The sequence below is a fragment of the Eretmochelys imbricata genome, chromosome 26 (genome assembly GCF_965152235.1).
Source record: "Eretmochelys imbricata isolate rEreImb1 chromosome 26, rEreImb1.hap1, whole genome shotgun sequence".
Lineage (NCBI taxonomy): Eukaryota > Metazoa > Chordata > Testudines > Cheloniidae > Eretmochelys > Eretmochelys imbricata.
The window spans coordinates 303568-331272 of record NC_135597.1 but is presented as its reverse complement, the minus strand read 5'-3'; the positions used below and the strand labels follow the sequence as shown (position 1 = coordinate 331272).

The following is a 27705-nucleotide window of genomic DNA, read 5'->3' as shown; positions in this document are numbered from 1 at the left end:
TGGTACAGCGGCACAGCCGCAGTGCTTCAGTGTAGACACTCACTTCTGCAACAGGAGAGGTTCTCCTGTCACTATAGTTAATCCACTTCCCCCAGGAGATGGTAGCCAGATCGGCAGAAGAATCTTTCAATTGATTTAGTGCTGGTCTACTCCAGGGGTTAGGTCCGCTTAACTACATCACTCAGGGGTGTGGATTTTTCACACCCCTGAGCGACGTAGCTGGGTTGACTTAACTTTGTATAGACCTGACCTTAAACTTTTTAAATATGTAGGAGTGGGGCCATGTTTACACTACAAACTTACACAAGTGATGTTGGCATAAAGCTGTCACAGTTAGTATGGCACTTGTATTCATGCATACTTGGCTTCTTGTGTCAGTGCTGTGCATATTCACCAGGAGTGCTTGTGTCAATGCACAGTGCAGTGCTCCATGGGTCGGTATCCCAGTGCGCAACCTGACACCATCCAGCACACTGTCTTTTGGAAAGTTTTGGCAATACATTGTGGGGCAGAAAGGAGTTGTTCAGGGGTGACTGGTAGCAAGGGGTTAACCTCCCGCCATGCAACTGTCTCCGTCTCATAATGTCACTTATATCCCATACTTTTCAGACCTTTTTTAAAAATCCCACAAAGCCACACAGCCTTCCTCGCTGTCAGCCATCTCTGACGGACTCTCCACTATTGTCATAAGCATTACAAGGACAGGACATGCATTCCTCCAGTATTTGTAGAGCTGCAAGAAGAACTGAATGAGCAGGTAACATGGTGAGTTATTGGAGGACAAGCTGCTGCGGGACATAGAAAGAAACAATTCAAGGTTGTTGATGGCATTCACAGAGCAGCTGCTGCTGCTGGAGCACTGCACCTGCATGGGATTGTATTGTAATACAGGTTTGGGATGAGGAGCATTGTCTGTAGAACTTTCAAATGCACAAGGTCCCATTTCTGGATGTGAGTGCCGAGCTCGCCCCAGGACTCCAGTGCCGGGACACTAAAATGAGAGTTGCACTGGCAGTAGAGAAGCTAGTGGCAATTGCACTGTGGAAACTCGCAGAGCTGGATTGCTACCACTCATTGGGAAATCATTTTGGAGATGGAAAATCCACTGTGGGGTCTGTTGTCATGCAAGTGTGCAGGGCCATTAATCATCTCCTGCTATGTAGGACTGTGACTCTCGGCAATGTGCAGGACGTAGTGGATGGATTTTCAGCAGTGAGGTTCCCAAACTGCGGTGGAGCAATAGACAGCACACACATCCCTATTTTGGTACCAGACCACCTTGCCACAGAGTATATCAACAAAAAGGGCTACTTTTTTATGGTTATGCAAGCATTGGTGGATCGCTGGGGTTGCTTCACTGACGTCAATTTTAGCCGGTCAGGGAAGGTCCATGATGCTCATATCTTTAAGAACACAGGACTGTTCAGAAAGCTACAAACAGACACTTTCTTGCTCAAATGGCAAATTAACTACGGTGATGTTGAATTGCCAATAGTGATCCTGGAGGACCCAGCCTACCCCTTGCCCCCGGCTCATGAAGCTGTAGACCAACCACCTTGATAGCGCCAAGGAAAGAGTCGACCACCAGCTCAGGAGGTGCAGAATGACAGTTGAATGTGCTTTTGGTAAATTGAAGGTACACTGACGTTGTTTACTCACAAAAATGGATCTCGATGAAAAACAAATCCCAATGGTTCTTCCTTCCTGCTGTGTCCTGCACATTTGTGAAGCAAAGGGGGAAAAGTTGCCACCAGGATGGATGGTTGAGGTGGAGCGGCTGTCTGCTGAGTTTGAACAGCCAGACACAAGGGCTATTAGAAAAGCTCAATGCAGATCTATACGGTTCAGGGAGGCTTTGAAAGAGCTCTTTAATGGTAAGCCACAGTAATGCATTTTGACAGGTTTCAGAGTAACAGCCGTGTTAGTCTGTATTCGCAAAAAGAAAAGGAGTACTTGTGGCACCTTAGAGACTAACCAATTTATTTGAGCATGAGCTTTCGTGAGCTACAGCTCACTTCATCGGATGCATACCGTGGAAACTGCAGCAGACTTTATATATACACAGAGAATATGAAACAATACCTCCTCCCACCCCACTGTCCTGCTGGTAATAGCTTATCTAAAGTGATCATCAGGTTAGGCCATTTCCAGCACAAATCCAGGTTTTCTCACCCTCCACCCCCCCACACAAATTCACTCTCCTGCTGGTGATAGCCCATCCAAAGTGACAACTCTTTACACAATGTGCATGATAATCAAGTTGGGCCATTTCCTGCACAAATCCAGGTTCTCTCACTCCCTCACCCCCCTCCAAAAACCCACCCCCATACACACACAAACTCACTCTCCTGCTGGTAATAGCTCATCCAAACTGACCACTCTCCAAGTTTAAATCCAAGTTAAACCAGAACATCTGGGGGGGGGGGTAGGAAAAAACAAGAGGAAATAGGCTACCTTGCATAATGACTTAGCCACTCCCAGTCTCTATTTAAGCCTAAATTAATAGTATCCAATTTGCAAATGAATTCCAATTCAGCAGTTTCTTGCTGGAGTCTGGATTTGAAGTTTTTTTGTTTTAAGATAGCGACCTTCATGTCTGTGATTGCGTGACCAGAGAGATTGAAGTGTTCTCCGACTGGTTTATGAATGTTATAATTCTTGACATCTGATTTGTGTCCATTTATTCTTTTACGTAGAGACCGTCCAGTTTGACCAATGTACATGGCAGAGGGGCATTGCTGGCACATGATGGCATATATCACATTGGTGGATGTGCAGGTGAACGAGCCTCTGATAGTGTGGCTGATGTTATTAGGCCCTGTGATGGTGTCCCCTGAATAGATATGTGGGCACAGTTGGCAACGGGCTTTGTTGCAAGGATAAGTTCCTGGGTTAGTGGTTCTGTTGTGTGGTATGTGGTTGTTGGTGAGTATTTGCTTCAGGTTGCGGGGCTGTCTGTAGGCAAGGACTGGCCTGTCTCCCAAGATTTGTGAGAGTGTTGGGTCATCCTTTAGGATAGGTTGTAGATCCTTAATAATGCGTTGGAGGGGCTTTAGTTGGGGGCTGAAGGTGACGGCTAGTGGCGTTCTGTTATTTTCTTTGTTAGGCCTGTCCTGTAGTAGGTAACTTCTGGGAACTCTTCTGGCTCTATCAATCTGTTTCTTTACTTCTGCAGGTGGGTATTGTAGTTGTAAGAAAGCTTGACAGAGATCTTGTAGGTGTTTGTCTCTGTCTGAGGGGTTGGAGCAAATGCAGTTGTATCGCAGAGCTTGGCTGTAGACGATGGATCGTGTGGTGTGGTCAGGGTGAAAGCTGGAGGCATGCAGGTAGGAATAGCGGTCAGTAGGTTTCCGGTATAGGGTGGTGTTTATGTGACCATTGTTTATTAGCACTGTAGTGTCCAGGAAGTGGATCTCTTGTGTGGACTGGACCAGGCTAAGGTTGGTGGTGGGATGGAAATTGTTGAAATCATGGTGGAATTCCTCAAGGGCTCCTTTTCCATGGGTCCAGATGATGAAGATGTCATCAATATAGCGCAAGTAGAGTAGGGGCTTTAGGGGACGAGAGCTGAGGAAGCGTTGTTCTAAATCAGCCATAAAAATGTTGGCATACTGTGGGGGTGGGTTTTTGGAGGGGGGTGAGGGAGTGAGAGAACCTGGATTTGTGCAGGAAATGGCCCAACTTGATTATCATGCACATTGTGTAAAGAGTTGTCACTTTGGATGGGCTATCACCAACAGGAGAGTGAATTTGTGTGGGGGGGTGGAGGGTGAGAAAACCTGGATTTGTGCTGGAAATGGCCTAACCTGATGATCACTTTAGATAAGCTATTACCAGCAGGACAGTGGGGTGGGAGGAGGTATTGTTTCATATTCTCTGTGTATATATAAAGTCTGCTGCAGTTTCCACGGTATGCATCCGATGAAGTGAGCTGTAGCTCACGAAAGCTCATGCTCAAATAAATTGGTTAGTCTCTAAGGTGCCACAAGTACTCCTTTTCTTTTTAGTAATGCATTTTGTTGTACTGTGCTCTACCTGGCCCTTCTCTTTTGGGGCGTGTTAGGAATTATGTGGTGTACATTTATGAATATAATGCTGTTAATTCACCTATGAATTTTTTTATGCTTGCTGTACATTTAGGATTTTTACACCGTTACTGGTCATATGAGGTATGTCATACCTGTACAGTAACAAGTGGGTGCTTTCAGAACTGCTAGGCATTCCGCAGCTTATGCTGTGAACTAATAAAGATTAATTTCCAAATAATAGAATTTTATTCAGTAACAAAACCAGTGCAAAGAAAAGTTTGTGCAGTTTAAAAACAAATACATTAAAAACTTAATACATTAATGGAACGGACCTTAACAAAGGGAAAAAATATTCATGCCATTTTACCTATACATATAGCAACCATCGCTTTCACAGGTCAATGCCTGTGAAGCTGTGATTGTCCTTAATGTCCATGGTGTGGAATGGTAGGGGTAGATATGTGGCCCCTGATATCAGGTGGAATGTTGAGGGCGCTTTAGGGAGATGCTGTAATAAGTTCTCCATGGACTGCTATAGGAGGTGAGCCTATAATTGTTGAACCTGTAGGTCCACAAGAGTCTGCAGCATCTGTGTTTGCTGCCGGAGAAGCTCCATTACATCCTGGTGCATCTCCCTCTCCTTTTACTGCTGAAATTCCTGGTCCTTTCTCTTGTCTGCTCTTTCCTTCTCCAGGTTGTTTGCAGTGTTCACCCTCCAGGCCCTGTGCTCACAGTCTGATGCAGCACGGGCTTGCAGGATTGCACTGAACATGTCATCCCAAATTGTCTTATTTTTTCTCCTTATCTGACTCCCCTTCCCACAGGTGTGGAAGGGGAACCCCTTAAGGCCGCAACAGCAGCAGCTACAGATAAAACATACAGAGGTACCATTGTCAATATAGTCACAACAGAAAGTAAAAGTTAAGATTCAGAGCTCCCTTCCCTTGCTCCTCTAAAGATTTAAACAAGACATGCTTATTGACACTTCTGCTTCAGAATGCTTGTGCACGTCCCCACTCACAGCACCAGTCGTGGTGAGTATAGCTTACCAGGAGTAAGGGAAATGAGGAGGGAAATGTTTAGTTGCATGCTACTATGAGTACTAAGCAGTGGCACTGAATACTGGCACTGAATACTGGCACCATTTTCCACAGGCAGAGTTAATTTTAGCTGATAACTCACTCCTGAGTGTAACAAAGGCATAGAGAACACAGCTGCTGCTGGCATCCCGAAGCTGCCTCGGCCTGTATGCTGCTAGCCTGTGTACTACAATGGTGCCTGCCGAAGTTGCAGCTAACTAACATGGGAAAGTGTCCTACCCTTGAGGAAGAAGTAATGCTGCCATCCCTAGAAACCTTCAGGAGAGGATTGCAGAGTACCTCTATGAACATTTCATCAAAATCTCTCAGGAGGATTCAAGGGACCACCCCCATGTACACAGGTGAGAGGGGGCCATGCAGAGCAGTTTGTTTGTTTGTTTGAATGAATGATATATGTATGTAGCAGAATGTACAGATAATGCTACATCTCTTTGTTGTACCACTACCTCTTCTAGCACAAGTAAATTAATGAAAAGTTGATAGGTGTGTCCTGTTTTGGGCAGGGCAGCGGGCATCAAAGTCAGCGGAAGGCTCAGCCTACCCAAACTGCCTGCGTGGCCCCACCCACACTCCACCCCCAGGCTTCCTCCAGCTTCCCACTGCACTCTGCTGCGGCTCTTCCTTTCCCTGTGGCTCGGGCCCTGGGCCAGTGGCACCAGAACCAGGGGGTTATAGCCCTCCTACTTTTTGAAAATGGATGGGCCTGGCCCTACCACTTTTCGCCAGGGCTGACCCCGCCCCTCTCTCCTCTTCTTCCTCTTGAGGCCTCACCCCATGGCCAGGCCAGTGTGGAGCCTGGCCGGGGAGCCCCGGCAGCTGTGGGGAGCCACCGTGGACCCTCCACCTGCTCAGGGTGTGGGGAGCTGAGAGCAGTCCGCAGCCCACGTCCCCACTCTCCAGCCACCCAGGGCAGGAGGAGGGTCCACGACTCCATGCTGGCTCCTCACATCTGCCCACGCGGCTCTCCCTGACCTGGCTCCAGCCAGAGGGGAGGGCCTCGGAGCTACAGCCTGGCCTTGGTAAGAGTTGCGTGGGCAGCTGTGAGGAGCCACGGAGTAGCGGACCCTCCACCTTCCCCAGGCGGGCAGGGAATCCGGGGGGCAGGGACACAGGCCAGGGGCTGCTTGGGCCCCTCACACTGCGGGCAGGTAGAGAATCCGCCACAGCTCCCCAAACCTTGCAGCGCGGCTCTTATCATGGCCGGGCTGCGGCTCCAAGGCCCCCCACTCCGGCTGGAGCTCTGGGGAGAGCTGCGTGGGCAGGGGTGGGAAGCCTGGGTCCTTCCACCTGCCCTGGGCGGGGGGCCTGGGTCCTTCCACCTGCCCTGGCAGGGAGCTGCCTTCACCTCCACCTTGGGTAGGGGCTCCCAGCTCCCCCCAGTTTTGGGAGGGCTCCAGTGCCCTTGCTACCTCTGAGGCTAGTGGGGGCTGGCCTGCAGCCAGGTACTGCGGGTGGCTGGAAATGCTGCTCATGCTGCCTGCCCTGTGCTGTCCGGCCCCCTCACGCTCTGGGGCGGGAGAGCCGCGTTGCCTGCCCACCATGCTGGGGGCCTGCACTCAGCTGTCTGCCGCTCCAGGGCTGGGGGTGACCCTATGGGCTCTGGCGGGGTAAGGGGCTTGGGGGGGGGGGGCAGGGCCCCGGGGAGAGGGAGGCGGGCTGCCGGGGGCTAGCTTTCCCAAGCCCACGGTTCACCCACCACCCATGTTTTGGGGTGCCATCAATACATCATTGTAATGGGAAATACAAATACACATTACTTAAGATTTCTTACGCTGCATTGGGCTCACCCATGCTTTATTGTTGGGACTGATTGGACTGCGGTGGAGTCTCAGATAGGTCCTGGCTCACAACATAACTGAGCCTCTCCAGTCACATGTTTTCCTCTTCCTCCTCTTCTCTATCTCCTTCTTGTCCTCGCTGTTCACACCAATGGCCTGTGACTCGGCTTCTTGGAGGTATCCACAGTGGTGTGCAGTGTAGTGGTGGGATCTCCACCCAGTTTGGCATGTAAAAATGGTAGGTCTGTGGCTTGGTATCGGATTGACTGTTGGCCTCCTTGGCCCTTGTGCTTTGCCTGCTACAGTTCCTTCACTTTCACGTGGCACTGCTGCTGGTCCCTATTATACCCTTTCTTCTGCAACCTCTGTCCCTTCTGTGCAGGCTGCTTGTATGATGTCCACGCTTCTGTAGCTGGTCCATAGCTGTGCTTGCACAGCCTCTTGTCCCCTCAGGCCCAGGAGATCCAATATCTTCTGTGTACGCCAAGCCAGAGCATTTCTAGAGTGTGTATCTGGCCTGGTCAGCTTGGCGGTTGCACATAACGCTGGAGAGCTGCTAGATGTGCTCACCAAGCTGGACAATCATGAAAAGGCATTTCAAAAATTTGCAGGGCTTTAAAGTGAGGGAGGCCTCCTGGTCTCTCACACCGAACATTGGAGTTCACAGTTGTGGCCAGAGTGGTCAGTGGCAGGCATTGTGAAACAGCTGCTGGTGGACTGTTAGGGTCAACATAAGTAACGCAACAGCTATACTCATACTCACGCTGCATTGACCTCAGTGTGTCAACCGTGGCTCCATGCCATTTGGGGAAGTGGTGTCACTGCATTGCTATAACAGGGCACTTACATCAATGGGAAACAAATTTAAGTGTAGACACATGCACAGCTAGATTAACACAAGGCAGTGTGTGTTGACCTAATTTTGTAGTGTAAACCAGGATTGGATGACTTGCACCCAAGAGTTTTAAAAGTATTGGCCAAGGAGCTCTCTGTGGGCTGGTCTACACTGTGAATTTACATCAGCATTGCTATGTTTCTCCTGGGTATGAAAAATCCACACCCCTGAGAGATATAGCTATGCGGATCTAACCACCAGTGTAGACCGTACTAGGTTGACAGAAGAATTCTTCCTAGCTACCACTTCTTGGGGATGTGAATTACCTATACCGATAAGAGAATCCTTACTTAGTGATGTGGTGGATTCTCCAGTACTTGAAGTTTTTAAATCAAGATTGAATGTCTTTCTAAAAAAGATGCTGTAGCTCAGCTGGAAGATATGGGCTTGATGCAGGAATTACTGGGTGAAATTCGGTGGTATAAAGGAAGTCAGAATGGTTCCTTCAGGACTTAAAATCTATGAATTAAGGGCTGCATGTCATACATGCACAAGGAGGCACAGTTAAAGTTGCACTTGCAACTTTAATTTGGCATTTTCTGGCTTCTGAATGCTGAACTGGTGTAGAATTTTTAAACTATAGTAAAGCCTAATTTAGCTTGGGCGGCACCTCTATCTAGCCTATACCAGTTTTGTTGATTGAGGATTCCCTTCTATTTTTAGTGGGTTTCTTCCATGGAATGGTTTATAGCTAATTTCAAAAACATATCCCCTAAAATTGCTATAAAGTTATTCTCTTGACTCTTTAATTAATTTACCTAGAATCTCTTGGCAGGAGGAGCTGAATGCATGAGATCACTAAGATGAACACTGACATCTCTTAGTTTCTTGCATGATGGAAGATATGCAGTTCAAATGAATGCAGTTCCACTCTTCTTAATTTAGATCAATGTGCAGCAAGTCACGACTTGTCTACGCTGCAAATGCTACAGGGCCTTCACTATGTTGCTGTAACCCCATAGTGTAGATGTGGACTACAGTAGCAGAAAGTTTTTTTCTGTCACTGTAGGAACTTCACCTCCCTTATTTAATTTAGCATGTGTATAATAATCTAGCTAAGCGATGGCATCTTCAGTGGCGTGATGCATAGGCGCTGACTCTGTGGGTACTCCGGGGCTGGAGCACCCACGGGGAAAAATTAGTGGGTGCTCTGCACCCACCAGCAGCCAAGCTCCCCACCCCACTCCCCCTGCCTCACCTTGCTTCCGCCTCCTCCCCTGAGCATGCCGCATCTCCGCTTCTCCCTCCCTCCCTCCCCGCGCTTGCTGCCGCCAAACAGCTGTAGCAAGCTCTGGGAGGGAGGGGATAGGAGCGGGAACGTGGCACGGTCAGGGGAGGAGGCAGGGAAGAGGCGGGACCAGGACGGGGATTTTTGGAAGGAGTTGAATAGGGGCAGGGAGGGGGCGGAGTTAGGGTGGGGACTTTGGGGAAGGGGTTGGAATGGGGGTGGGCAGGGGTGGAGTCGGGGTATGTCCGGGGAGGGGGGTTGAGCACCCACCGGTGCCAGAAGAAGTCAGCGCCTATGGCATGATGCAGTAGGCCATCGCTGAACTTAGTCAGCAGGCATTCATCGACGATGTGCGTCATCGTCTGTGTTGCACCACAGCTGCACAAAGAGCTGTCATGAAGGCCCCAGCGATACTGGTTGGCTGCAAAGAGACCTTGCCTGGTCCGGAACCTGTTCAACAGGGACCATTGGCGATGGGGCAGGTCAAAACCAGGTGGAAACATTGTGGGGTTGGCAGCAAGGGACTGGTTGGGGATTATAACAGATATCCATTCCTCTAGCCAGAGTGTTTATGCCCTAACATCCTGCCGTGGCAGATGAGACCATAATGGGCAACATGACAGCAAACACGCAGCTAGTGGTTTAAAAAGATCATTATGCAGCAGCAGGCTTGAGTTGGCACATACTTTCTCCACTAACTTGCCAGTGGCAGCCTCTTGTCTGATAGGAGGAGGAGCAATATTGCTCAGAACTGGAAGCCATGGGAGTGGAGTCGGATGCAGGGTGCCGGAGATGATACGCATGGCGGCATGTAACTGCGTATCCACCAGTTAGGTGTGTGATGATCGACTCCAAACTGGTGCACAGTACTCCACCACCGAATACGAGGTGGAAAGAGCTGACGTCCGCAAAGTTGGAGCACGAATACCCCATGACGAACCTGCCAGTTTGCTAAGACGATTGTTGCACTGTTTTCTTCAGGTGGGTATGGTAACGCAGTGTGTGGTCTAAGGTCACACCTAGATAGACTGGTTCTACTTCAGGTTTCAGAGTAACAGCCGTGTTAGTCTGTATTTGCAAAAAGAAAAGGAGTACTTGTGGCACCTTAGAGACTAACCAATTTATTTGAGCATGAGCTTTCGTGAGCTACAGCTCACTTCATCTCATGCTTCACCTTCTGACCATTCAGATAAACTTTCAATTCTCGGGTGGCGCTGGAGTGGTGAAGATGGAACAAACCGGAGACTGTTTTTACCTCTCTGAGCAAGGGTAACTAGGTCGACGAAAGCATTCTTCCATTGCCCTAGCTGCATCTACACCAGGGGTGTGCTCGGCATAGCTATGGTGCTCAGAAGTGTGGATTTTTCAGACCCTCAGCAGCCTTGCTGTGCCAGCCTAAGTTTTAAGTGCAGCCCAGGCCTCGGTCTTTTGTTGCAGTGGGTGTAAAAGAGTACGGCCTGTTCTACAGTTAACTTTTAAGTCGACACAGGTAGGGCACTTAGAGGTGTGAAAAATTCACACCCTTAGCATCATAGTTAAGCTGATCTACCCACCAATCTAGACATAGCTAGATCGACAGAGGAATTTCTCTGCCAATCTAGCTACCACTTCCCTGGGAAGTGGATTACTTACATGGATGGAAAAACCCTTTCCGTTGCTGTAGGAAGCATCTACACTATGGCACTACAGTGGTGTAGCTGCAGCACTGTAGCACCCATAGTGTAGATGTGGCCTAAGAGTCACAATAGGGCATGTTTTGGGAATGCTCTCTAGCTCAGATATTTTGGGACTCTAATTTGTGTTGAGTTTCTGACATCTCATCATCCTTCCCCCCCACCCCCGAAAAGGTAACACACTACAAGCTTTTGTGTGTTACCAGAAAGACAAGCCTTCTGTCCTGGAAAGACTCAGGATCTGTATACAAACTTAGGTCTCAAAGGTAGTGGGGCTCTGTGTGAGTACAAGGGCTCTTCTTCATGGCTCTAATTGCAAGATTGGGGCTTGGTTCTTCTCAGCGCTGCACCTCTATGATGCTGAACCAGCACGTGTAAGATTTGAGGAAAATCTCATTTTCCAGGATTAAGGATATTCACTCTAGATAATGTCGTTTGCCTTTGCAAGTTTCATCTGCTTTTTTGTTTTGCATTGCATGTACTGTATGGTCTCATTCCCTGTGTTATTCACAGTTCCTTAGAAAGTTTACAGAGTAACAGCCGTGTTAGTCTGTATTCGCAAAAAGAAAAGGAGTCCTTCTCTAAGGTGCCACAAGGACTCCTTTTTTTTTTAGAAAGTTTAGTTTGCTTTAGATCTGACTTTTGGTTTGTATCCTTAGGCAAACACAATTTTATCTATACAGTGTTATAGGCAGTTTTGTGATTGTGATCAATAACTTGCAGGACAGGTGTCTTCTGTAGTTTTGGGTGGACCTTCTTGTATTTAAATGTATATTTTAATAAAAGCAAGAATAGGTTTGTCCTATTATTGTAAGCTGTTTTGAGACAGGGAATTAGTAAAGTAAACTTGTGGCTTTTTCTAATTTTCTTTCCGTTTAATGTCTTGAATTCAGAAACTTCTCTTTTGGGGCAAGAGGAAGTTGTTTAACATTAACCACAATAATTTATCCAAGTTAAAAGGGACTGTTTGGGTGAGTTACTATTTATTATTTGCATTATGGTACTGCCTCAGGAGCAACCGAGAACAAGTTCTCATTGTGCTAGGCACTGTACAGAGTACTAGACAGTCCCTGCCCTGAAGGGTTTTCAGTCTAAATTGACATCACAGGCAAAGGTTAGGGGAAAAGACCAAACTCACAAGCAGAGTGATGGTTTGCAAATGTCATGCTGGTGTCAAGATTGTTTTGTGGGGATCTGATGGGTTGTTTAATTCTTTGGGGGAATTGTTATGGGATTAACTAAATGGAAACACAGCGGACAGGCGAAGGCAGGGAGGGGAGCATGCAGGGCAGGCAGAAGAGACAGAAGGGGGCAGAAGTTGTTGGAGTAAGCAGCTGAAGGGCAGAGTCCGAAAGCAGAAAGGAGTGTGACATCCGTGTCCACAAGTCCCTGTTCCAGCGACTTCTGCATCTGCTCCTGCAGGCTTAAGAATTTCTTGGCCTCCTCCCTTTCCTCTCCCCTCCCCGCTCCAAGCTGGCTCCTTCCTGCAGTTTCTTTTCCCCCAAACCCACATGGCTCAGGTGTGGGGGTGCTGCACAGGTCCTGTGGTCCCAGAGCTGTAATGATGAATATGAGAAAGATAATGAAGAGGTGAGGATAATTTCCAGGAGTTGAAGGTAAGGAAAGTGAAACTGAAAGGATTGAACACACAGACGTGAAACTGAATGATGCCTTCCTCTGATTACGTTAGGTTGGATTTACTAGTATCAAATTAGAAAATGTTCAAAGTGATACAATTAAAATAAGGAATTTTTTCAGAAGTCAAATACTGCCTGTTCTCCCCCTCGCCCCACTTTCCATTTTCACAGCACAAGCTGACAGTTACACCAGCAAGATCATTGCATATGGCATGCTGCAGATAATAAAAAGTTGTTTTACCCATCGAGATAATGTACACTTTGGCAACATCATTTCTCAAATGCCCAGTCCTTTGGCTGTGGCTGCACCGATCTTTCACTGGGCTGTGCACTTCTTAACTCAGCTGTGGCTTTTTGCTGACTTTTGATTCCTCAGGCTCTTCCTACACTAGCCAACAACACTCTGAATTCAGCGCTGGAAGCATCTTTCACTGGATTCTTCTCCTTTTAGTTTCCCCTTTAGGTTTATAGTAAAATCCCCAGCAATCCTGGGAAGAGCTTTTATTTAGTTTAGAATGAAATATGGTCTCCACTTTGACAGCTCAGAAGCAGTCAAGCTGCGTTTCTGCAGCAGTAAACAGTTGTGTAACTGCAAATTGCTCTTCACAGGTACTAGCAGGACACCAGAACATTCTTGGAAAAGTTTGAATTTCAGAGTAGTGTCCCAACTGATCCAGGTGTCTCTCAAAGGCCAGAAGAGCTTACAGGATCTTTTCAAGGTATCTTACATAATAATTTTATGATTTAGTTTTCCATAACTCCTTGGAAGCTTGAAACGGAAATCTATTTCCTTGACAAAAACTGTTCTGTTGTGTGCTCATTAGTTTACTGTAGGGTTGCTTATGAGTTGGCATGAGAACTTGTGCAGATAAAAGATGTACAGTTCTTTTTTTTTTTTAAATGCAGAAAGAATAACAAGATTTTGGAAATAGATGAATGGAAAATAGTAATACTAACATTGCTTTTCTTTGCCTGGGCAGGACTCTTTAATTATTTTATTGTTTAAATAAAAAGTTATCTTGGGAAAGAAGAGTCCATGATTTTTCATGACAAAGTTATAGAGAAGAAAAGACCTGTACAGAGCTGTTTACAGAGTTTCCTGCTGTATTTTCTGTTTGGCACGGCTCTGTAGCAGGCTTAGCCAATGCAGGAAAACTTGTTTCTTTTAAAAAGGAAAAAGTATTGTGATAACAAATATCCCATTTGTTTAGGGGTTTACCCAAACCAAACAAATGGTATTTATTTAATAGTAATTTTTATAATAATAATATGCATGGCATCATTAATGCCACAAGTATTATGGTGATTAAAAATAACATGCATTACTATCCATTCCTTGTTGTTTTTCAGCCATTTTCACCTGGTAATATTGTTGCTTTTATTCACATAGATCCTTATGTTGAATATCAAATGTTTACGATTTCTCCCTCAAATAAAATCTACTAGTATAAACATATTATCTATTAGGATCAATTAACATCCAACTCTCTCAAAATCCATGTAAAGGTGAGGTCTGTGCAGACATAGAGTTCTCAACCCATTGACCCACAGCTGTGCTATATTAGAGGCATAATGATGATCTGGCATTTAAATTGGCTCTTTCTTCTTCCTACTCCAGAGAGCTCTTTTTAGCCACAGATCCCAAATAGTTTACAGCCTTAAACAGAGACACAAGCTCTACTCAAGGATCACTTCACCCAAAACTGACATGCATCTGCTTTGGGGTCAAAGGCAGCTGCTGTCTGACAGTACACGCTAACACTACATAACCGTTTTGGAGAGGAAGTGAAGGGGAATCCTGTATCCAACTGCAGAGGGGGCATTTAGGAAGGCTGGATGTAGTTCCTAAGCTGGAAGTTGGCCAGGCCATCTGGGTTAACATCCATAATGTTATAAAAAGTGTCACAGGATCTTTAATGTTCACGAATGGTCAGGACCTTAATGTATAATAGAAAATATAAATATACTATAATAAATAATACATCTTTACTTTTAATCTCTCCTTGCTGAAGGATTCTGGATGTTGTACAATGAATAAACTAAGAGCAATTAATAAGCTTTAGGACATTGGCTCATCTTCATTGCTTCAGGACTGGCCAGTTCCTTGGGGGTTGGGGAGGCCTGTGTGGTCTTTGTACTAGGAAAGGGATGAGGGAGAACCGTTCATTTTGGTTTTCCTGGACAAGGTTAGTTAGGTTACTGTGAAAATGTCAAAGTCTGGAAGGAAAGGCTGAAATTTCTGACCATTCTAGAGATGAAAAACCACTGCGGAAAAGATGGCCTTCTGCATTCAGCTCACAATCACAAAGTCTGTAGACCAACTCATAATATTTGGGGCAGACTTCATCAATACAGATAAGACCCTTTCAAACTGCAGAGACTCTCAATTTTATCCAATAGAGAGCAGAAGATAAAAGCCCTAATGATCCCAATTAGACACACTGATTTAATTATGTTTGGGAAAAATCATGAACTTTTTACAGTTTGTTACAATGCGGTTATGTGGCCATGTCTGTGACATTTCATGCTTTTTTCTAGAGTTCATTTACCTTTTGGCCTTTTGTCATAACAATGCCTCGGTATTCCCAAATGCCCAGCACGGCTGTTGACTTGTGCAGAAAATAGGGAATGGTTAGAGCTGCCAAGTTTTGTGCAGTTCCATGTGAGACTTTTTATGCAAATGATTTAATTAGCTAAATTGTATATCATCTTTGGCTTTAAATAATTGTGTAGATTTAGTGCTGATGAAAGGCATTGGCTTGGTCTTCTATTCAGCTAAAGCGGAACAGCAGGGCAGGCTTTCCACAAACACTACCCATCCCGCATGCCTCACCCCTGATCTTGGGGAAGGGGAAAGGACTTTCCTGCAGAGATAGTAGGGATAGTTCTTAAAAGGGAGTCATATATGTATTCTCAGACAAAAAAAAAAAACCTACATGAAGGTGGAACTGAGTTTGAGAATACATATTAGTAAATTAAGGGTAAAAATATAACTAATGGGGATATTATAATTATCCCCAAATGAAGCATAATAAATCCACAAAATTCCTAGTTAAGGTTACACTTGAAAGAAATCCAAAGATGTCAAGATAAGAAATGTTATGTGCAGTGTAGTTGTAGCCATGTCAGTCCCAGGATATTAGAGAGACAAGGTGTGTGAGGTCATATCTTTTCTTGGACCAGATTCTCTCGCCAACAGAAGTTGGTCCAATAAAATATGTTACCTCACATACCTTGTCTCTCTCGGGTAAGAAATGCACAATTAAGGCCTGGTCTACATTAGGAATTTACAATGGTATAGCTATGTCTCTCAGGGAAATCCATACCCCTGAGAGACATCGCTATACCGACCTAACCTCCGGTGTAGACCAGCACTAGGTCAACGGAACAGTTATTTCATCGACCTAGCTACTGCCTCTTGGGGAGGCCTACAATGATGGGAGGACTTTTCCCATCAGCATGGGTGGTATTTACACTGAAGAGCTACAGCTGCAGCAGTGCCACTGCAGCCTTTTACGTGTAGACAAGTCCTGATGAATTCAAACAGCATTCATTGTCAAAGGCAGAGATGAACATAATTTGTTGGGGAAACGTCAACATAGGTTTTGTAAAGGGAAATCATGACTCACCAATCTACTAGAATTCTTTGAGGGGGGTCAACAAGCATGGACAAGGAGAATCCAGTGGATTTAGTGTACTTTGATTTTCAGAAAGCCTTTGACAAGGTCCATCACCAAATGCTCTTAAACAAACTAAGCTGTCATGGGATAAGAGGGAAGGTCCTCCCATGGATTGGTAACTCGTTAAAAGATAGGAAACAAAGGGTAGGAATAAATGGTTAGTTTTCAGAATGGAGAGAGGTAAATAGTGGTGTCCCCCAGGGGTCTGTACTGGGACCAGTCTTAGTCAACATATTCATAAATGATCTGGAAAAAGGGGTAAACAGTGAGGTGGCAAAACTTGCAGATGATACAAAACTACTCAAGATAATTAAGTCCCAATCAGACTGCAAAGAGCTACAAAAGGCTCTCACAAAACTGGGTGACTGGGCAACAAAATGGCAGATGAAATTTAATGCTGATAAATGCAAACTAATGCACATTGGAAAACATAATCCCAACTATATGTAACCCTTCTGCCCGTCAGAGTTGGCAGCAACAAGGGCCGGGTTCAATATCTAGGGGATCCATTCCAATAACACAATGCAAACCGGCTCGAGCCCCCACCCAGTGACCTGGGACAAATATATACCACCCCCACTGGGCGCCTCCAAGAGGCAATACTTCCCCTCTCGCAAGCACATAGTCTGAGTGTAGCAAAAAGCCTTTTAATAACAGAGAGAAACAATGTGGCATTATGTTAGGGAAACACCACCAGCAGGATTCATAACACAACCCATGAGCAAAAAAAACCCACCCCGAGCAAATTGGGGCATGCCCTTTTCCCTTAGGTTCTTGAGTCCAGCAACCCCAAATCACCCAAAGTCCCAAAAGTCCAATGACCCAAAAATCTCTGTCCCTGGTCAGGGCAGCCCCAGAGTTTTCGAAAGTTTATCTGCAGAGCTTTACCTCCCAACCCGGGTGGAGATGGGACGGGGGTAAGAGGCACCTTACATGATCTGAAGCTGACCGCTCCATAGCTTAGCTTCGCTCCGCTCCGCCAGCCGCCCCACGAACTCCTTCGCTCAGCTGTGCTCCGCTCCGCCAGCCGCCCACGAACTCCTTCGCTCAGCTCCACGGCCCACAAGCAGCTCCTGCTATCCACAAACTGCTCCGCGTCGAACTGCTTCACCAGCCTGTCCACAAGGCACTCTAGCCATCCTGCAAACTGCTCCACAATATATCGTCAGGCTCTCCCACTACTTAACACAACACTCAGTGATTTCAGCTCTTAGGTGAATTCAGCTTGTAGTAGGGGAGCCCCAGTGCTGGTGCACTGTTAGCCCAAAGCGAGCTCAGTAGCCTATAACTAGACTTCTAATGAAATCAAAATTAGCTCTGATATTCCACAGTGGAGAGAGGAGGAAGTGCAATTAGCATGTAAGGCCCGCACCAAGGGGCCCATACCACCAAACATTAATACTTGTCCCCAGCCTCTCTCAATTCACAGAGTTTTGGAACCCATGACCCTTGCCTAGCGAGTGCTACTTAATAGATGGTGAATCCCTCCATCATAACAAAAGGCCACGTACAGTTCCAAGCACAGTTCCCATAATCAGGGTAATAACAATTTATTCTTCCTGCCCCAATAACAGAGACATTGGGGATCCCACAGCAGCCAAAGTGACCATTTGGGCAGCTATGGTCTCATTCTAGGCGTGGTGGGTGTGCCTATGCAAATGAGATCGGCCCCTGAAGTTCTTTTCCACAACTTGCCACACCTCACCACCAGATGTCAGGGTGGAGCTCATCCTGACACTGCTTACATCTATGTATAAAATGATGAGGTCTAAATTAGCGGTTACCACTCAAGAAAGAGATCTCAGAATTATTGTGAATAGTTCTCTGAAGACATCCACTCAATGTGCAGCGATAGTCAAAAAAGCGAACAGAATGTTGGGAATCATTAAGAAAGGGATAGATAATAAAACTGAAAATATCATAATGCCTCTGGACAAATACATGGTGTGCCCACATCTTGAATACTGAGTGCAGATATGGTCACCACATCTCAAAAAAGATATATTGGAATTGGAAAAGGTTCAGAAAGGGGCAACAAAAATTATTAGGGGTATGGAATGACTTCTGTATAAGGAGAGATTAATAAAACTGGGACTTTTCATCTTGGAAAAGAGATGACTAAGGGGTGATATGATAGAGGTCTATAAAATCATGACTGGTGTGGAAAAAGTAAATAAGTGTTATTTACTCCTCAGAACATGAGAGCTAGGGTTCACCAAATAAAATAATAGGCAGCAGGTTTAAAACAAACAAAAGGAAGTATTTTTTCATACAACGCACCGTCAACCTGTGGAACTCCTTGCCAGAGGATGTTGTGAAGGTGAAGACTATAACAGGTTTCAAAAAAGAAATAGATATGTTCATGGAGGATAGGTCCATCAAAGGCTTTTAGCCAGGATGGGCAGGGATGGTGTCCCTATCCTCAGTTTGCCAGAAGCTGGGAATGAGCGAAGGGATGAATCACTTGATGATTACCTGTTCTGTTCATTCCCTCTGGGGCATCTGGCATTGGCAACTGTTAGAAGACAGGATACTGTGCTAGATGGACCTTTGGTCTGACCCAGTATGGCCGTTCTGATATTCTTATGTTCTTAACTCTGCCCTGTAGTGGTGTCATGTGGAAAACATAGGGTTATAATTAAGGGATTTTAGTTCTTGTGGTCCTAGATTAAGATTAAAATGATTTTGATACTTTTCTCACCTTGTGGTATATTCAAATTCTACAGAATTTAAATTTTCATTTAAAAAATATGTAGCTCTTATGGTTGCAAAGAGAACCTTCCAAATGTGAAACAAGTAACTAGATTCAATATTTTCTTCGTGGGTCTTCACACAACATGAAACAACTACTCTGGGAAATGCAAACTGCCTTGCTCCCTTAATCTCAATATGGTGATAACTTTAAAGGCCAATGATGACATTTTAAGTGTCTGCATTAACTACTTAATTGTTTATAAGTTTAGTGGTGGAATGGGGAAGAGGGAGGAAATTGGGCGTTACTGCAGGGAAGGAAGTGCAGAAGGCAAAAAAGAGGAGAGACACAGTGGGCACAATTTGCAGTGGTATCACGGAGAGCTGTCAGAAAGTGACCATAAAACTACTGTAAATACCTCCTAATGGGTGTAGAGTTCCTATATCCTAGCTATCAGACTCAGAGGTCCATGTTTCTGCCATGTATACCTGGAATACACCTCTCATTAAGGAAGCCATTTGGCATGTCATTTAAATTTATTCTGCATGTTATTTGGAATATATTTAAGGCAGAGTTAGGATACTGGTGATAAAACAGCAGTATAATAACGAGAAGCTTTTGTATAATAGCAGTATAATGATGAGAAGCTGCTCCTCAGGGCAGAGGCACATATTATCTACTGAACAGCTCCGTGTACGTCTTTGGTGCTATATTAAGTATAATTAAATGTTGTTGTGATACAGTAACAACTCCTTTCATTGATATGGTGCTCCAACAGCTCACCATGTGTGCATGTTGCATTGCAGAGGGTCACAGTCATTGGACTAATTTAGAAGCCTCATTGATAAAGGGTGACTTATATTCTGGATTTACAAAGGAAAAGAAAGAAATATTCCTGGCATCTCCAACTCTAGAGCCGAAATGGGGAAAAAAGCAGCTGACATCACCATAAGGAGGGAGAAATGATCTTCAGACGGACAGGTAACAAAGGGCTGTGTGTGTTTATGTATAATTAACTGACCTGCACAGTGAAGCAGGTAGGTGTTACTCTGCTGCATATATTGCATGTAAGTAGCTCATTCAGAAGGCCAGAAAGGGTGCCCTTCTTAAACCAGTATGTTGTAAGAGAAAGACAGTACCCAGGGATTTCCAAAAGTAAAGGCTACTTGAACACACTTGATTAATTGCTTTTGGAAAGTGACAATGAGAACAGACAGTAGTGAAGCAGCAAAATAAAAGGCTATCTAATATTAGCAACTGAATTACTCAATTGCATAACAATTGACTTAGTAACAGAGATGAGCGAATTATAGTAAATGGTTACAGAACAGGTAGCAGAGGAGTGACAAATAACATGTTGCAGGCATTGCTGTTGGGCCCAGTTTTGCTCACAATATATCAATGACACAGAAAAGGGAATATGCAAGGAGTGCAAATTTGCTGAAGACATAACTAGGAAGGCCAGCTGGTACCATAGAGCAGGGCATTGGTTTGAAAGGCACTAAATGGGGACTGGAGCTGACAAGAGACTTTTGCGTTTTAATGTAGAAAAATATAATAATATAATAGGGATAGGACTGAAAAGGACAAAGTGGATTCTGCCCTAAATTATCCCTATCAGCAAGGCACTGATTAGAAGAAGGGTCTGGAGAACAATGATAACAGAAAACTAAACTTAGCAGCTCAGCCAACAAGAAATCAAAGCACAAAAAGGAGAGAGTGATAGAGGGATAAGGCAGAAATGAGAAAGGGTCACAGGGTCAGCGAGACCAAACCTGGAGTGCTGGACACAGTTCAGGGTTCCATATAGCAAAGAGGATACTGAACATTACTCTTGTTTCTAGTAGTGCTCACGCTATGCTAGGCACACCCCCAAGAGAGCAGTGAGGGTGCTAAAATTCTCAGAGGGTACATACATAAGCCAAAGTTAGAGGAAAGGGTTTGTATTCCCTGGAAGAGAAGAGGGTATGACTGAGGGATAGCCATTTTTGAAGGATGGAGGGAATGTGAGTGTCAGAAATGCATTTGTCGGGGTAACAGGCTGAGAAAGAAAAGGGCATAAACTAAAGCTAAGAAATGTGTGAGTACTAGTTGCCAAAATCTGTTTAATGAGCGGTAAAATGATGTGTTCCTTTCTGCTACTTGTCTCTGATTGAGAACGGATTAATTCAACATATATTTAAACATAGCATAATCAAATCATAGAAGAAAACACTTGAATCGTCATTTACATTTCATCTATACCCTTTTTTCTATATTTTTGTTTTGTTGCCAGTGCTAGAAACCCAATTGCTAATCTAGGGTCATTCAGATTTCACCATCAAGGGCCACGTTATCAATTGCCAGGAACATGAGAGAGACAGGTAATTTGCATCTATATACTTTTACAACTAAAAAGTAAATGTACTCTAGTATTTGTGTTTTTATCTTCCTGAGTAGATTAACAGAAATTTCTTCCTGGCTGAGTTTACCTGCAATGGAAAAACAAAACCGTTCTTAGAAGGGAAATGCAGAAATGAGATTTGGCCTAATAGAATTTGTAGTGTCCATGAATGTACCTCCAAGCTCCTTTATTGCAACTCATATCTAGGAATGAAGCTTCACATCTGGAAAATCATCAACCAGTACAAAATGCAGTTGTCTTCTTAGTGAACACATCACCCCAGTGTTCCTTCTTCTGTATTTGGTCCTCACTGAATAGAGTCTATTTCAAGGTATCGGTTCAGATATTCAAAACCATCCATGCAAATGGCGCTGGCTACCCAAGATGTCCACAGTGATGACCTCCCACAACAGATGCTTTCCACAAAAACAATGAAACTGTTGACCAATAGTAGGAGGCTCATGAGTGTGAGGGACAGAACTTTCACAGCAGCCAGATCTACACGATGAAACTCACTTCTGCAAGAGATGAGTGACACCAAGCCTCACCCTATTCAGAACTAAGATCTTGTCTACAAGAAAGTTGTACCAATGTAATTAAGTTGGTTTCTAAATGTAAATCTCATCTCTTCAGTTTAGTTTCCCTTCAATAATTTCTTCACACACAAATGGATACCCAAGACACCCACTCATGCACACAAACTGCCTATAAACTAATCAAATTATTTCTCTTACAGGCTGGGAAGGAAGAGAGACTATTATTATCCTTTCAGTTTGGGAGGCAACAGGTGCTAAGGCAATGGGGTTTAGAAAGTACCTAAATAGAAAGGTAGATCTCCCAATCCAAGTGCGCATCCACACTAGGAAGAAAAGGTGTTTTACCATATATTAGCTAACGCATGGTAACATCCTAGTGTGGACAGGGCAGTCTTAGTTCTCACATGTTAGCAGGTTGAGGTAAATGCTAACTAGGGAAAGCCTAAAGCTAATATATGGCAAAATACTCCTTTTTTCCTAGTGAAGACAAGGCCTAAGATAAATTAAACTGGAGGGTAGCCAAAGCTGCACTTACTCCACATTCTCCACATTGAGCCATTAGAGCACTCTTTTGGGACTCTTCTTCTAACCCCTCTTCACCATAAATTGCTTTCTGTCTGTCCTGGTTCTCAGCTTTTGGTTACAGAGCAAGTTGGAAGATCATTTGTATTTAGAGTTTTTAAAAGCTGAAGTCCAACCTAAGCCTCTCAGTTCAAGCCTTTACTGCATTTGAAAAGGGGAAGTAAAATCCCCAAAAGAAGTCCCTTGAACATTGACAGGGAAAGTGAAAACTTATAAATAACCGATTGCTTGGTACTAAGTGCATGGATGATCCCAGTAAGGACAGATGCTGTGGTTACTGATTTATGGCTATGGAGGACTTAAGAACAGTTCCAATGTCAATGGAGTTTCAGACATGCTAATAGCAGCTCTTTGCTGCTTGCTGCCCAGAAGCTGCTTGGCAGGGTCTCATTTCACATTACTTAATTTTCGTCTGAAAATTGTGTTTTCTGGCCTAAATTGATGGTTATAATTATTATTCCTCTGAATTATTTCTAATATGAAATGCAGCAACCGTTTAATAGTTCACAGAAACAGTATACAGCAGTTTTAGATCAGAAACAAGGGAGAATCTGCAGAGGACTTTAAGGAGGTGGATATCTTGATTCTCATTAAGTTTATTACACTCCATGTTTTAATCTTGTCTTTAGTCCTTGAATTCGTACTTGTGTTATTGTAGACCACCCATGATACACTAGCTGAAGGTTCTGTGGAGATAACATTACCATGTATTTTTGAGGTATGTATTGGTTTTTTCAATTACTTTTCAAACCAAGTCAGAGAAAGGACATCATTCACCAGGGTTATCACCTTAAATTTGAAATATATATTGGTACATTTGTGTAAACATCACATGGGAGACACAAGAAGAATTGGAGTCTTGCCATTTTTAGGACACAGTGAAAGACTTCTTTTTGTGTAAATCTGTTCACAGAAACAGAGGTCTACAATGATCTGTATGTTCTCCAGGTGCGGATTTAGCCTTTTTAGGGTTCTGGATAAATCAAGGGAGGAGAGGAGAGTTTAGGCCAATATAGGGAGAACCAGTGTGAATCTAATTTTTGTTACATGACACCTAGAGAGGTAGGAGAATTAGAAGTATAGACAGCAGACTTTCAGTGTCCTGCATGCAAATCTCAATGGTGCCCCCTGCTGGTTTGGGTTGGTTTCAAAAGGTTTTGTTTAAGGCATCTTACATCTAGAGCTGGGTAAATAATTTATTTTTTGGTTCAACCTGCAAACTGAAAAATCAGAAACAATAGTTAGATAGATTCCAAAAATGTTCAGAATTTGTCAGCAAATATGTGTGTGACCTTTAGACGAGTGCAGGGGTGGCCAACCTGTGGCTCTGGAGCCACATGCAGCTCTTCAGAAGTTAATATGCAGCTCCTTGTATAGACAGGCACTGACTCTGGGGCTGGAGCTATACATGTGAACTTTCCAATGTGCCGGGGGTGCTCACAGCTCAACCCCTGGCACTGCCACAGGCCCTGTCCCCACTCCAGCCCTTCCCATCCCCTCCCCTAAGTTTGCTGTGCCCTCGCTCCTCCCTCCCAGCCCCAGCCTCCTGCACACCACGAAACAGCTGATCGGGAGGTGGGGGAGGGAGAGGGTGGCGCTGATCAGCAGGGCTGCCGGTGGGTGGGAGGCGCTGGGAATGGTGGGGGGAAACTGATGGGGGGCTGCTGACGTACATGGCTCTTTGGCAATATACATTGGTAAATTCTGGCTCCTTCTCAGGCTGGTCACGCCCGGCCTAGTGGTTAAGGGTACTTGCTTGGGAAGGAAAAAACTAAGGTTTGAATCCCCACACTGGAGCAGGGATTCAATTGAGAGCTGTACTCTCCTAGATGAGCATTCTAACCACCAGGCTACAGACAATTCTGAGATGGGTCACTCTCAGTCTCTCCTGTTAAAGGTGTTCTACTTTGTATAAATACTTAAATATTCATTGGACCAAAGAGAGAGAGTTAGTGAAAATGACAGTTCCCTGGTGATTAAGCCACTCACTGGGAGGTAGGAGTTGTGGATTCAAATCTTCTCTCTGCCTGATTTAGAGGAGTGATTTGAATTCACATCTCCCACATCCCAGGTAAGTGCTCTAACTGCTAGGCTGACAGATGAATGGACATGCTCTCTCTCACTTCCCTGAAGCTGGCCCAAACTAACTGGGTCAAATTCATGATAGTTTCAGCTCAATCAAAAGTGCATTTTTGGCACATAACATATTTGTTGAAAAAATGTTATCCTACTTCACTCTGATGGAGGAAGGTGGATTGCCCAGCGTGGCTTTCAAGAGACCAAGGATTGTTAATGCCTTCAGTGCTGCATTAGAACGGGGGAGACTACAAGGACTCACACTCTTGTCGCCTTCTTTGCCATATATTCTGTGTTGTGGTGTACAGCATATTCAGTTATTTTCAGTAAGGGTACCAAATTAATTCTGTTGAGAAGACAAATTGCTGTTTAAAATTATTTGGTTTTTTTTGTGCACGCAAATAACTGATTTGTTGACCAAGTGGTAATAACCATGCAAGTTACATGATCAGTCATGTACCTTTATTATTCTAAAATATGGCTCATGACGTGATTCAAGAGTTGGAATCCAATTAGATGACTCGTTCACGTCTCTTAGAGCTGTTATTTCAGGCTGTGTACAGATTCAGGAAAACCGCTCTGCCTCAGTTATGTATAGGCTACACGTGTTTCATATTTTTAAGATTTTCTTTACAATAGTAAGAGCTAGAGATATGCTTCTTTTCATGAACACTTGCATTCTGCAAAATCTGTCATGTAGGCTGAATAAATAACAGAAACAGACCATATCTGGCTCATGGGTCCTATGTTTAAAACCTGTTTGAGTTTCTTTCCATAGATCTATGTTACTAAAAGCTTTAAATTCAGAATAAATTAATAGTGTGAGAATGTATCTTAATAATTAAAACTAACTAAATAATAGGCAGATAACTGTTGCATCTAACAGTGATGTCATGGTATCATGTGTGTTCTTATGTGGCTGTATAGTCCAATCCGTGAAGAGCAAGATCACAAACAGATATCTACACAGGAATGTGCAGGCTCCCACTTGATACTTGGCTGTCTTTTCGATCGATTTTTCACATCTGTCTTCCTCTAAGTGTTTACAACTTTTATGGATAGTTGCTTTCCATTCAGATCTGTCTGTGGCTCTGTCTTCAAAGTTATCAGTAGTTATGCTGCATGAGGTGAGATTCTGCTGAGGTCTGTCCTAGCAGGGCTTTCATTGACTACCCCTCTTGCATTTTCTGAGTTTCAGCTCACCATAGAAAAGTTTTGTTGGGAGTCTATCGTCGCCCATTCTTACACTATGACCTGTCTGTCCAAGCCAGGGGTGGGCAAACGTTTTGGCCTGAGGGCCACATCGGAGTTGCAAAACAGTATGGAGGGCCGGGTAGGGAAGGCTGTGCCTCCGCAAACAGCCTGGCCCTGCCCCCTATCCGCCCCCCCAGTTCCCGCTCCCTGACTGCCCCCTTCAGAACCCCTGACCCATCCAACCCCCCTCCCGGGACCCCCCACCCCTAACCGCCCCCGCAGGACCCCGCCCCCTATCTAAACCCCCCCGTGCTCCCTGTCCCCTGACTGCCCCGACCCCTATCCACATCCCCACCCCCCGACAGGCCCCTGGGGACCCCCGACCCATCCACGCCCCCCCATTCCTTGTCCTCTGACCGTCCCCTTCTGGGACCTCCGTCCCTAACTGCCTCCCCAGGATCCCACCCCCTATCCAACCCCCACTGCTCCCTGTCCCCCCCCACCCGGGACTCCCAACCCCCCAGGACCTCACCCCCGATCCAAGCCCCCCTGCTCTCTGTCTCCTGACCGCCCCCCTCCCCAAATCTCCACCGCATCCCATCCCCTGACTGTCCCCCTGGACCTTCTGCGACTTATCCAACCTCCCCCCGCCCCCTTACCATGTCGCTCAGAGCGGCAGGACAGGCTTATTGGAAAGCCTGGTAGGTGGGCGGGCTCAAGCTGCACTGCCCGTGCGGCGGCGTAGCTACAGGGGAGGGGGGACAGCGGGGGAGAGGCTGGGGGCTAGTCTCCCCGGTCAGGAGCTCAGGGGCTGGGCAGGACGGTCCCGCAGGCCGGGTGTGGCCCGCAGGCCGTAGTTTGCCCACCTCTGGTCTAAGCAGAGCTTTGATTACATTGCCCTGTTGCTGGTTGTTTTTGCTTTTTCAAGTACTTCAATGTTTGAGACTTTGTCTCACCAGTGGAGCTTTAGAATAGAGCAGATATAGCACATATGAAATTTTACAAGATATTTAATGTGTTTGCAGTAAACTGTCCATGTTTCACATGATTATAAATGGGGTGCTATCTCTGCTGAATTTTATATCATAGACTCCAAGGCCAGTAGAGAGCACTGTGATAATAAAATCTGATCTCCTGTATAACACAGGCCATAGAACTCCCCTTCCCCCCCCGCCCCCCAGCCAATTATTAGAGTACATTTTTTAGAAAAACATCCAAGCTTGATTTAAAAACAGTCAGTGATCGGAGAATCCACCACAATCCTTGGTAAATTGTTCCAATGATTAATTACCCTCACTGTCAAAAATTTATACCTAATTTCTCACATATATTTGTCTAGCTTCAACTTCCAGTACTGTATTGGGTTATATCTTTCTCTGCTAGATTGAAGAGCCCATTATTCCATATAGATGCTTATAGATTGTAATCAAGTCACCCCTTAACCTTATCTTTGTTAGACTCAAAGAGTTCAATCTATTTAGTTTATCACTACAAAGCATGTTTTCTAATACTCAGGGGTTAAAGTAAGTTAGAGGACTTACCGGTACGCCAGAGTCCTGACCAGGGAGCATGGCCTCAACCGGAAGAGGGGTGGCCTTAACCAGAAGAAGCAGGGCCTTAAATCTCCAGGCCCTTTAAATCTTGATTTCAAGGGCCAGGGCTCCAGCTGCAGTAGTGGCGGCTGGGAGCCCAGGGCCTTTTAAATCACCCCCGAGCTACCAGCTGCAGAGGTGTCTGGGAACCCTGGGGCTCGGGGGCGATTTAAAGGGCCCGGGGCTCCAGCTGCTGCTATCAGAGCCCCGGGCCCTTTAAATCACTGAGGAGCCCTGGGGGCTCCCGGCTGCCACCGCTGCTCTGGGCTCTGGCAGAGCTTTAAAGGGCCTGGGGCTCCACTGTGGTAGCGGCTGCCGGAGCCCTGAGCCCTTTAAATCTCCGCCTGAGCCCTGCTGCCTGAGCCCTGGGGTAGCGGCGGCCAGGCTCCTTCAGGGATTTAAAGGGCCCCAGGGCTCCAGCCACTGCTACCGCCCCTGCCCTTTAAATCCACTCTGGAGCCCCACCGCCACTACCCCAGTGCTTCGGCAGCAGGGCTCCGGCGGGGATTTAGAGGCCCGGGGTGGTAGCGGTGGCTGGAGCTCCGGGGCCCTTTTAAATCCCCACCAGAGCTCCACTGCTGCTACCCCAGGGCTTGGGCAGCAGGGCTCAGGCGTGGATTTAAAGGCCCGG

General features: G+C 45.5%; 1 long non-coding RNA gene across 2 annotated transcripts; it reads left to right on the top strand.

The window, feature by feature from the left end:
- Positions 1-844: 844 nt before the first annotated feature.
- LOC144257794 (uncharacterized) lies at positions 845-25014 on the top strand. Of its 2 annotated transcripts, XR_013344592.1 has the most exons (5): positions 845-1874; positions 5183-5469; positions 12949-13058; positions 19518-19692; positions 20987-25014. It is a non-coding gene; the product is annotated as an uncharacterized LOC144257794 (long non-coding RNA). The 2 variants fall into 2 exon arrangements; XR_013344593.1 differs by lacking the exons at positions 845-1874; positions 5183-5469 and adding an exon at positions 11399-11673.
- The last annotated feature ends 2691 nt before the right edge of the window (positions 25015-27705 follow it).